The following is an 11,323-nucleotide window of genomic DNA, read 5'->3' as shown; positions in this document are numbered from 1 at the left end:
AAATTTAAATAAAAAAATTGAAATTGAGAGAGAGACATCAAGCTAAATTCTAGTGATTAAAGAGTATAAAATAAACTGCACAACCTTTATTTTATTTATTTTTATTTTTTTCTTACTTTAGCTCACTGACCACCTGAATGGTATCACTTCCATGTAAGCCCAATTTATAAAAGAGTGTTTTAACTAAAAAATAAATAATAAAATAAATAAATTGTGTTGTCCTAAATTAAGAAGAAAATTGACGACAATACTATTCAATTTTGTCTCTGTAATGGAGGCAAATAAATAAATATATCATAAATATTCCATACCAAGTCAAAAACTGATTTGACAAATACGCAAAAAGACCTACTCACAATATTTTTACACCATTTGGCTCTTTTGCCCGTGTTACCAGAAACAGGTGAACTAATTTCACACAGGTATTCCAGCAGAAACATCTGCTGTGATTTTCAATCAGACAAACATCGACCGTTGCCCTCTTCATTTTCCCATGATGCCACACAATTCCTACATAATGACCTCACCAACACCAATGTATTTAAGTGTTACAGCGCGCTTACTACACAAAAAATAGTGACATATAGTGAAGTATAACCCACTTCCCTCCACCATTTCCTTCGGCGCCACCACTTTCATTTATCAAAAAACCAGAAGATGTCCAACAGCAATAATTTCAGAGATTCACATAACTTTTATTTTTAGAACATGATTATGGCAGTTGCTACACATTTTCCATCAAGCAAACGGGGCCTGCACTTTGCAAAATGTTTCTTTTTCTTTGCGCAAAAATGTGACCATATTCCAACTGCCTTGCACAGGACTCACTTGCCCTGCTGTTCTGTAGCTGAGCAACATGCAAACACACAAAGCTTCATTTGTATAGCAGACGGTTCGGTTATATGATACCCTTCCACTTTAGTCATGGTCTGGGTTCCTGGTTTTCTTATTCATGGCAGCAGGGCAAAAATGGAAAGTATGAATTCAATTCATTGTATTTTTCAGCTTTTCTGTATCCCAAAATAACTCCACTATTAATTTCCACTCACGGTGCCACTATATATTTTTAGCAACTCAATAAGTAGCCACTTTCAAATAATTTTTCAGCTGAAATGTAATGCATTCGGACATGCTACAGAATTGTGTCACCCTTGTTCTGTATCTTTTTGGGGTAATTCCTGACATCATGTGATTGGCTGAGGGAAGTGTTTAACCGCTAGTCTAAATTAATCTGCTACATGATTTGAGCATTATGCATATTTAAATCAAGTATAGTGGTTTCCCTTTTTTAGACTGATTAAAATATTTGACTGACAGCTTATTTATCAGTTGTCAGTCAAATGTTGTCAGCAGTACCATGACACCCTCATGGTACTGCTGTATCATGAGGTTTTTGTTGCTGGTCAGTTGATGCTCTTTTTGGTCTTTTCAGCCATGATGGCTATTGCTCATTATGCTACAGTAACTGGTGCTGTTGCCTGTAACATTAAATACGTATATACGGTCTTCTGACTCTGGTAGGTAAATTTTTTCAGAAATACCTATCAAGTCCAGACCTAAGTCAAGTTCAAACTCGCCTTACAATCTGTGTGTATCAGTGTATGTCTAACATGATCCTCCCAACATGGTTGAATGCAGGTTGGACACTTGTGGATGCTGAATTGAATGTTACTGACTTTTAAAACAACATTTAGCTAACTACTTGACACGTTTAAAAAGTACAGAAAGAAAGAGAACAAGAGAGAGATAGTGAAAGTGGACAAGAGGACAAGAAAGAGAAAGAGAAAGTGCAGCAGTACTAAAACAGAAACCTTATTTGCCACTTACAGTAATTCTGTGTAGATGGTATGCATAAAAGGAAAAGCCTCAGGTGAGGCGATTCAAACACAGCACAAAGAAAACTGGTTTCAAATGTGTGGCACCAAGTATAATGAAGGTATGAAAAAGTAAAACACTTGAAATAGCCTCAGCCTCTCATTATCATCCTTATTATATAATAGTGAATAAAAACTCTCAACTTATCAGTCATAATAAAGTTCCAAAAATCAAAAGGGAACACAATCAAAAGGAGACTACATAAAGCAAAAAGAGGATGTGCATGCAAATCAAGTGCTTTTGCCAAGCAGGAAGCTATGTAAACATTTGTGATTGTGTTTTGCCACAACTGAAAAACAATTCCTACACACCTCCAAAAGCAAGGAATGCTGTATTCCACTATTGCAAGCTAAATTACTAGCATGTACTATATAACGATTAAGACATTACACATCATTATTAGTATATGTCAGGATTTTTGTCGTTTGTGCACACCATCCAACAGGCCATGCACTTACGGTGCTGTTTGATCTTTTGAGAAAAGGAAACATTACCTCAGCCATTCACCAGAAAAAATATAGACTCTGTGGAGTTGTTTACATTTGATTTTTCACTGAAAAGGCGAAGAAAAGAGAGAGGGAGAGAGATTGTGGTTGAAAAAATGTGGACAGGGGCTCAGATGAACTAATATTTCAGTAAATGTAAAATCAGCTGGGTTTATTTTAAAGCAGCCCTCTATTTTTATAGTAATTTGTGCTGCTCATTTCATAATGTTAGTCTTGGACCTGGCTTGGTGAGAGTGCAGAGCCGTGTTAGATTAGCCATCTGCACAGTCTAAACACAGGCCTGTTCTGCTAAGAAAAGAAGTGCGGGGATGAGATAATAGCGCTATCTTGTTAAAGTCACACGTACGACCTGCCATATTACTTAAATTTTTTATTCACATATTGTGAGCCATGTAAATAAGGTGATTGACACAGGCAGAGCCAATCCACTGTGACTGAGTATAATTAAATCATGTGTGCATACCTTCATATAATCCGGGTCCGGCCACATCAAAACAGTGTGAACGTTCCCTGCGCAGAGAGAAGCTGAACCTGATGAGCACATGGCAAGGGCGTTGTCCATTAAAGAAAACCCCTGAGTTTTCTCAGAGCTTTCTGGGTTTGTAGAGCTGCTTTTTAGGTGGTCCTGCGGAAAGTCATGCACCGGAGGGCTCTCAGGGTCTGTACAGTGTTGAAACTTTTTCCCCCAGTGTATAGGCTAAATGTTATTTTTCTCTCCTTTCTCTCCCTCACTATTGAACTTGTTTTCCCTCGCTGTCGCCTTAATGACACATCAAAGACCAGCGAGCCACAGCTGTGATTTGGTGTTGTGTGAAATCATTGGACTAGAGTTCCTGGTGGGTGCCAATGTTGGGTGAAACATGCATGTTAGTACTGAATTAGAGGGTATGGCTTCAGTTCACTATTGCTGTGATATAAAAGAAAGCTGGAGTAGGCTGAGTTTAATGCTGCACTTAGACCTGAGTATTATGTATGGAGGCTGCAAATTCCCAACCAAAGATCAAACTTGGAAATAGAAATCAGAAGCATATGACAGGTGACAGGGTATCCGGGAGTTCAAAGAAGGTTACAGATTAAATTTTTTAATTTGCATTATGGGAGTACCCTTTTTTGCTGACTACCTCCTTACTCCGTATTAAGTCCCTCTGCAAAAGAGCATCAGAAGTATAAAATGTGGATTACACAAGATGAGACAGTTATCATTGAATGAAACTGCATTACAGTCTCCTCGTTCTCTCTCATGTAATGTGAGATGAGAGGGCAGCCCTGAAAAATCTCTTCATTTCCTCTTTTCTTCCTCTCACACTTGGAAAAACTTTGAAGTCTCAGTCCATCTTGCTGACACAACGTCCTTTCTGACCAGGAAAGGGAGGGGTTTCATTGTTTCTCAGATCATATGTAGTTCAATGTCTGGAACTGAGTTTTTTTCATTATTATTATTATTTTATTCTGACCTATATTTTACATTTAAATAAGGAAAAACCAATAGCTGATTTATACTGTTAAGAAGTGGCGAATTGGTTTATATATTCATACTTACTGAGAAAGGTTTAGATGGATAATGATGTGCAAAAGGTGGCAAGAATACATTTGTCATAATAGTAGTGGATAGTGAAAAGGTGCAGGTAGCCCCTCAGGTAAATCACTGCAAACTCTGTTTTTGAAATTTTTTTATTCCATTGCTGTCCGGTGAAAAACACAATTGTTTTTCTGATAATTTATAGCATTCCTTAGTGGGTCAAGAAAATTATCCTGCTTCTTTAACTAAATAAACCATTTTAAAACCCATTGGATTATCTGAAAAAATTCATTGTCACAAAGCTACAAACAGGGCGGTTTTTGTAGCTAATGAAAAGTTGACTTTTTTAAGATAATTGGTTTTCACTGGAGAGTAATTATTTTCCAATTTGGGGCTCATATTTTTTTTCAATATCATCATGGCTGCGGTTGGATTTAGGGGCCAAAATGTCACTGTCTCAGCCCAATTTCACTCTAACTAGACCACTGAAAAAAACATTAGCCTGTTATAAATACCAGCTTTTAAACTTTGACTTTATGAGTTAATGAGGAGTACTTGAATGCAGCATTCATTTTTGTCAAAGTGAGGCAAGACCACCTTATTTTTGGGAGGAGGCACAGGTTCTGGCTGGTGTAGTCACAGGTGCTGTCAGACAACTGATAGCTGAAGTTCAACACTGTCAGAATTATTTATGTCAAACTGACACATTCACTTAGGGCCCGGAAATAATAACCTTTGGCAGCTATCAAGCACAGCATGTGAAATCATTAATTGAAGCTCATGCCACTGGGACAAAGACACATGGCTGTGGAAGTATTTAGAGTTATTATTAATAAAAAATGTTTGCCTTACAGCAGGACATGAGGTGGACACATCTTTTTTTCTCTTGGTCATTTTACAGCACAGTAATTCATCTAAAAATATAGTCACATTTAATAGGATTTCATTTTAAATCATAAACATATCGTAAACATAAACATATTTATAATTTAGACAGATTCAAACACATATTTGTATAGAGTCAGTGAATTGGAAAGCAGTTGCCAGAAGATTGCACAGAGGAATAGATCAGATCATTTCCCTGCTCTTAATATTATTACAGAGGAATCAGATTATTTGATTTTGCGTAGTAAACACATTCCAGACATTGTCACAGATTCGCCATGTCATGATTCTTCCTGACTGCACTTTCTCCTAAACTAGTTAAGTCATTCTATTTGTTTGTGCCGATGGATCATCTTAGTACTGTGTTACTACACTGCAGGAGTGAGTCAATATTTTCTACCCAGGCACTGATTTACTTCCACTGCTTCCTTCAGTTCCCCGTCAGTTCATTCTAAGTTTGCTAAATACAAATGTTCTTTGTAAATATCCTCTGAATGTTTCCAATCTGGGATGTGTTGAAACGACCCCACCAGCGATCACTTCTCGATACCGCAATGAGAGGATGTCCAATCAGGGGTTGGCTTGGTGACACAAACAGAGGAGATGCTTTGGGTTGCACACTTTTTTTTCCTTTTGTGGATGCTGGTTAGCAACAGTGAGAAACGGTTGTCTTGGTTGGGTTTTTGTGTACTGTTTGTATATTTGTGCTGCGATGATCTCAAGGGAGGAAACTGTGAGTAATTATCACTGCGAGGTTGAATAACAATAAGTTAGCTCCACATTTAATCTTACATAGTGACTGTAAATTACAGCACTACATTTGTTAAAAATATGATATGGGTGATGACGTAAGCATTTTCTTTACAGAATGACTGATTTACTGATCAGTTTAACAGACTGAATCCTTTCAGGGTTTTTTTTACATTGGGGTAGTGTCACACTGTAACAGCTCACCTACACTCAGTATCTCTAAAAAAATATAGATGGCTAAATGTGTTATCTTTGAGTACAGAAAATTATGTTTTTTACAATCTAATAATTCCTTCCGTCCTAAAGAAGCCCATTGTACACACGGCCTTTTTATATCTTCCAGTGTCTTTCCTTTTATGGTTTATGGGTTTTTTTGCCCATTATATTAGGACTTGACTGAATGGTTTATCACCTCCTGAGGGATTTACATGTGATTACAATCCATTTATGACTCTATTTTTCCCTACGTCTCACCAAAGCAAAGTGGCACGTAAATACACAGATAGCAGGGAAGTCCTCATTGAGAGTGAGGAAAAGGAGGGCCACAAGAAATTAAAAGAGAAAAGGATGGAAGGATAGTGTCGCATGTCCATGGGGCTCTGTAGAGAGGCTGAATAATGACCTCAGCTGGTTCTTTTCATCACTAAATTACAGCCATTAGCCTGCAGATTAATCATCGTGAATTTCACTGAGAGGGAGACCATAGTGGATGAAATTTAGCAGAGTGTCCTCTTAAGGTTGTTAAAATCCTACTGATTTGTGGCTTTCAAGTTCATAAAGTCTTTGCATAGTTTAGTTTCATTCACTCTATTTAAAACAGAGAGTGGGTCCAGGTTTTAGGGAATGAACAGTAATAATATGGATCTGTACATAAGTCAGTTGTCTGACACGTATGACACATATATGCGATCATACTTATTGAGGTCTCAAACACATTAAGCAAACTAACAATGAATGCGTTTGACCTTTGGTCAATGTGGTAAAATATTAGCATGCTGTAGCACTTTCCTTTCCTTTTGTCCTACTATGGCAAAGTATCTTTCTGTCGCTTGAAAAGTGTGACTGCTCTGATTTATTCAAGATCGTTTTTGGGAATCACTTACCATCATGTGGTTGCCATCAAGATCTGAGTCACTGCTTCTGCACCTGACAGATATGTACGCTGAAATGCAATAGCACAGTCAAAAAGAAACTTGTGTAAGAACAAAAGATAAGTGCTGGGTATGATGGAGATGGGTGTTATGGATAACTGCAAGTTCCATCCAAGGGAACTCCTTTTATACTTAACATCACAAGCGTGGCGACAAAGTCATGTGATGCACAGGTGCTCTCCAAGTCGCTTCTCTTTGAAAACCTCATCTGAGTGAATTAACTTCACTTCAGATTTTAGATGCCATAAAAATGAAGGTAATGTTAATCACATACTTAAGGGGACTTCCTCTTTGCAAAGACAAGTGAATAGAAAATGAGCAGTGGTGAAAAGGAGCATGCATAAGTAGCCAATGAAAAGCTTTAATTAACATACATTTTTATACTTTTCTAAATCTAATTATTTTAAGACTCACAACTCAAGTTTAATTGTCACATAACCTTTATATCCTGAGGCAACTCCTTGTCCAAATATGACATGACATTGCATAACAACGCTGAGCCCCTTTCAAGTCTACTGGTTTCTTAAACACCTGTTAAAGGTATTATATTATATCTGAACAGACATGAAATGTTGCATCCAAAATTATGTATTTTTCTTCAAACTTAGGGTGCTTTCAGTAATCACTGTATATGCAGGACAAATGTTCTGATGATGTGAGAGATGTCTCTGCCAACCCACGCAAAACCTTAGGTGTGTACACTGGGATCTGTTACGCACCACCCGTGAACCCCAGATGCACAAACACAGACACAGTAATGTGATCCACCATCTTTTCCCCACTAGGCAGATTTATGCACATAAATCATTTCTTACGCTGCGTTTTGGGGGATTTATAGCAATAATAGGCCATCTCTGCCATTCCCATCCTGTTCCCTCCCTGGGAAAAAAATTCACAGGTCTTAACTTTTGGTCACATTGGGTTTTCAGTTGCAGCGTTACCTTTTCCTAACCTCACGGCCCCTGAACCTAATCATATGTTTCCATGGAGTTACCTGCCCAATCTAATCTCGGAGAGCTTTGAAACGGTGGCAGGCTGGTGCTAACAATGTTTTGGAACATGTCCACATGACCCCTTTCTGCTGTTTGATCATGTTGGTTTTACTGGGAGGGTCCGCTGGTAAAACATGGAGACCGCTTGTACAATAATATCACCACTGTCACGTTTAATATGTCTTGATTGTGTGTGTCATTTGCAGCTGTGAAGTTCATTATTGTTTTGTCTATAGCAAAGGTACTTTTTGTTGCATGTAATGTGGCAGATTCCATAACTGATGTGTGTAAAGATCTTTTGAAGAACTAGGACGTTTTTGTTGTTTACTATGACTTACAGTAAGGCTGATACATCAGAATTTTATGCAGAAAGTTGATTATGTTGATGAAGCTCTATCACACAAACTGCCATTATGAAATGACTTTAGCAAAGGGCAATTGTCTCACCTAATATTACTCCAGTTTAACATTTGTTAAATACAACATCAGTGTCAAAGTGCTCGGTCATCATCTTGATCTGCTGAAATATAAAAGTGTGTATTGTTTCAGAGTCAAATACTCACAGTGCAGCTTTCCAAAAGCAGCCACACTCTTAATATAATTACCCAAAGTACCTGAGACAGAAAAAAGATTGGCCACAATTTTAAAGTTGTAAATAATCCATTTTTGAACTTGGTATACTACATAAATATGTTGTTATGACCTTGAGACTGAATTTGTTTTCAAATGATGTGAAAGTACATAAAACAAAGGGTCGATGTTCAGTAAGCTTGTGAGTTACAAGAAACAGACACCTTGATTTAATGAACCTATTATTGTGACGCACAGTGTAGCCGATGACGGTGGTGTGCTGGGGTATTAGTCAGCCATGCTGTATATTCCCACTTGTTTAAGACGTCAAACTCAAATTTGGTTCTCGACAGCAAAACTTTCCTGAAGACAGTGAACAGTAACTGTCTATAAAGCTGTTTAAACTTTCTCATTCATACATCAACAATGCACTACTCTGTCATATCTCAATGACATGCTAACCCTCTGCAAGGCAGACACGCTCATTTCAATTTGCAAATGCCACCGAACACCTCACCACATGCAGAACTGTTTATTTCCAATATACTCCCAGCTCGCTAAGTTAGAACACCGTTCTACGTAATGTGCTTTAAGTTGAGAACAAACTGTACATAAATCCCAGAGTGAAAAAGAGGAAGATCACGTTCTCCCGTTTTAATTTCACTACATGGTAGTCTTGTAGCTGTGATGTTCTTATTCTGAGTGAATGAAAAAGACAAGATAAGATAGCCTTTATTGTCATTGCACAGACACCATTTCAATCGTGATCTGATGTGATAATATTAACTTATGGATGTCTCATAACTTCCTGCAATTTTACATCAGGAACATCACTAAAAATGCGTTTTACCATCTTAGGAACATCGCTAAGGTGCAGCCAGAGACTTGTGCATGCCTTTATCACCAGTAGGCTTGATTACTGTAACGCTCTATTCTCTGGTCTACTGAAGAAAAGTATAAGCTTAGCACGGGTACTCCAAACCAGACCAGAAGAAGAGCGCACATTTCACCATTTCTTAAATCCCTCCATTGGTCAGTTCAGTTTTAGAATATAATTTTTAAATCCTGCTAAATCACTAAATGGACTAGCGCCAGAATATCAGACTAACAGACTAACAGACTACAACTACATAACAGACTTACTTAAAACATACACACCCTCAAGAACTCGCAGATCTTCTGGCATCGGTCTTTTAGTTATACCCAGGGCAAAGACAAAGAAATAAGGGGAAGAAACTTTTAGTGTCCTTGCCTAGGAAAAAACTGCCAGAGGAGCTTGGAGTTTCTCAATCAGTGAATATTTTCATAAGAAATCTTAAAACATACCTTTTTTAGCTTAGCATTTCCTTAACCCTCTTTTTAGATTGCTTTATCTAATAATTCTGTTATGCTTTCAAAGTGGGATGGGGAGACCCCATGGTGCTCCCATCAGTTTTAGGTTAGGCTCACTGAATGGAAGAGAGAAATATTAAATTAGTTAGGCCTATTCCATTAGTTATCAAAAGGAGATCACGTACTTTAAATGTGCATGAATTGGTTAAAGAGAAAGTTCAGATATAGTAGTTTTGGGGAATTTCACTGTCTTTCCCTTACCCAGAATGAAAAACTAATAAATGCCTTAGGACCTTTTTTATGTATTATGTATTTTTTATTGTATAGTCTTAAGTTCAATCAAGTTCAGTCAAACAGCAATATTAGGTTATCTTAGCTCAATTGTTGAGTGTCTATAGGATCAAATAACACAATCATCATCCCGTAAGTATACAGGAATTGAGAGAAACTAAGTAAGTAAACTAAGGGGGTGTGAGGGGACACCTTTACCGGGGGGCTCTGTGGTGGGTGATTAAAACTGCCAGAAGATCATTGCTACTCATCTCCTGAGCATCAGTGATATCAGTGAGGTGAGGTGCCTGTGTAGAGCCCAAAGGATACTAAAGGACAGCACCCACCCAGCCACAGCCTGTTCTCCCTGCTGCCTTCTGGGAATAGATATAGAAGATATATATACGATATAAGTCTGCTGCCACACTACCAGACTGCAGAGCAGCTTTTTCCCCCAAGCTATCAGACTCTCTAATTCATCCTCAGCACTGCTCCAGTGATGATAGTTTATTTCTGTTTACCATTTTTCATAACTGATTCTTTATTAATGTATATTGTCTGCTATGTAGCAGAAGAGAGCTACAAAACTCAATTTCAATGTCTAAATTGTTATATTGTGACAATAAACCTACCTACCTACCTACCTTTATCCAAGCGTTAACTGAGGGGAGGCCCACAGTCTCAGAGTCTGAAAACCCCTTTATTGGAACATCATTGTCACTTTGTTCAAAAAAGTAATGGCTAGAGTCAAAGCCATAGTTAAGCTCAGTTCACACACTGTATTCCATCTTGAGTGAAGAGACAATCAAATCAAGTTGTGATGCATTGGTTATAGTAGAAACTGCTGTAAAACATGCATCCTTTCATTGTAAATGTAACTATTTGGTTGACCTGCAGAACATTGTCAGCTGACCTGTGGCAGTCAGGACAGATTTGATGTCCAAACTCTTCTAAACCCGTCTCCTTCCATTCACATTGTGGACATTTGGCTGATACTGTAATCCAACAAGCCAAAGAATTGGTAGGTAGGACACTTGAAGTGGACACGTGACTGTTGATGGACTCATCGACAGAGCAAATGTAAACTCTGAGACACCAGTCCACCCTGCTGCCTGACATGGGGAAGGCACAGTTGTCTCAGCGATAAATGCGGTGAGTAGTAAAGGGGGATAACATCATCCTCAAGCGGAGAAGCCCATCAGGGTTCACTCCTCTTTATGGCCATCATAAATGGATACTGTATACTCATTTCCCATGAAGCACCTGCATAACAGGTCTTGTGAAGCTGTGTAAGTTTAATATCAGAAGGCATTTTTCCCTCTGGAACATTTTTGCTGAGCACATTTCTTTTCTCGGCACATTAATGTACTACCAGAGAAGTTTAAGTACTGAGTTCTCGGGAATCTCCCAGGTAAGGTGAAAAAAACTGTTATTGTGCATTTTCCCTTGAGCCACTAATTAACTGGATTGTCC

Source organism: Micropterus salmoides, unplaced genomic scaffold, assembly GCF_014851395.1.
Source record: "Micropterus salmoides isolate LMB-PRFRI ecotype aquatic unplaced genomic scaffold, ASM1485139v1 Ms_hic_scaffold_13, whole genome shotgun sequence".
In the NCBI taxonomy this organism is placed as follows: Eukaryota; Metazoa; Chordata; class Actinopteri; order Centrarchiformes; family Centrarchidae; genus Micropterus; species Micropterus salmoides.
This window is presented reverse-complemented; position numbering follows the sequence as displayed.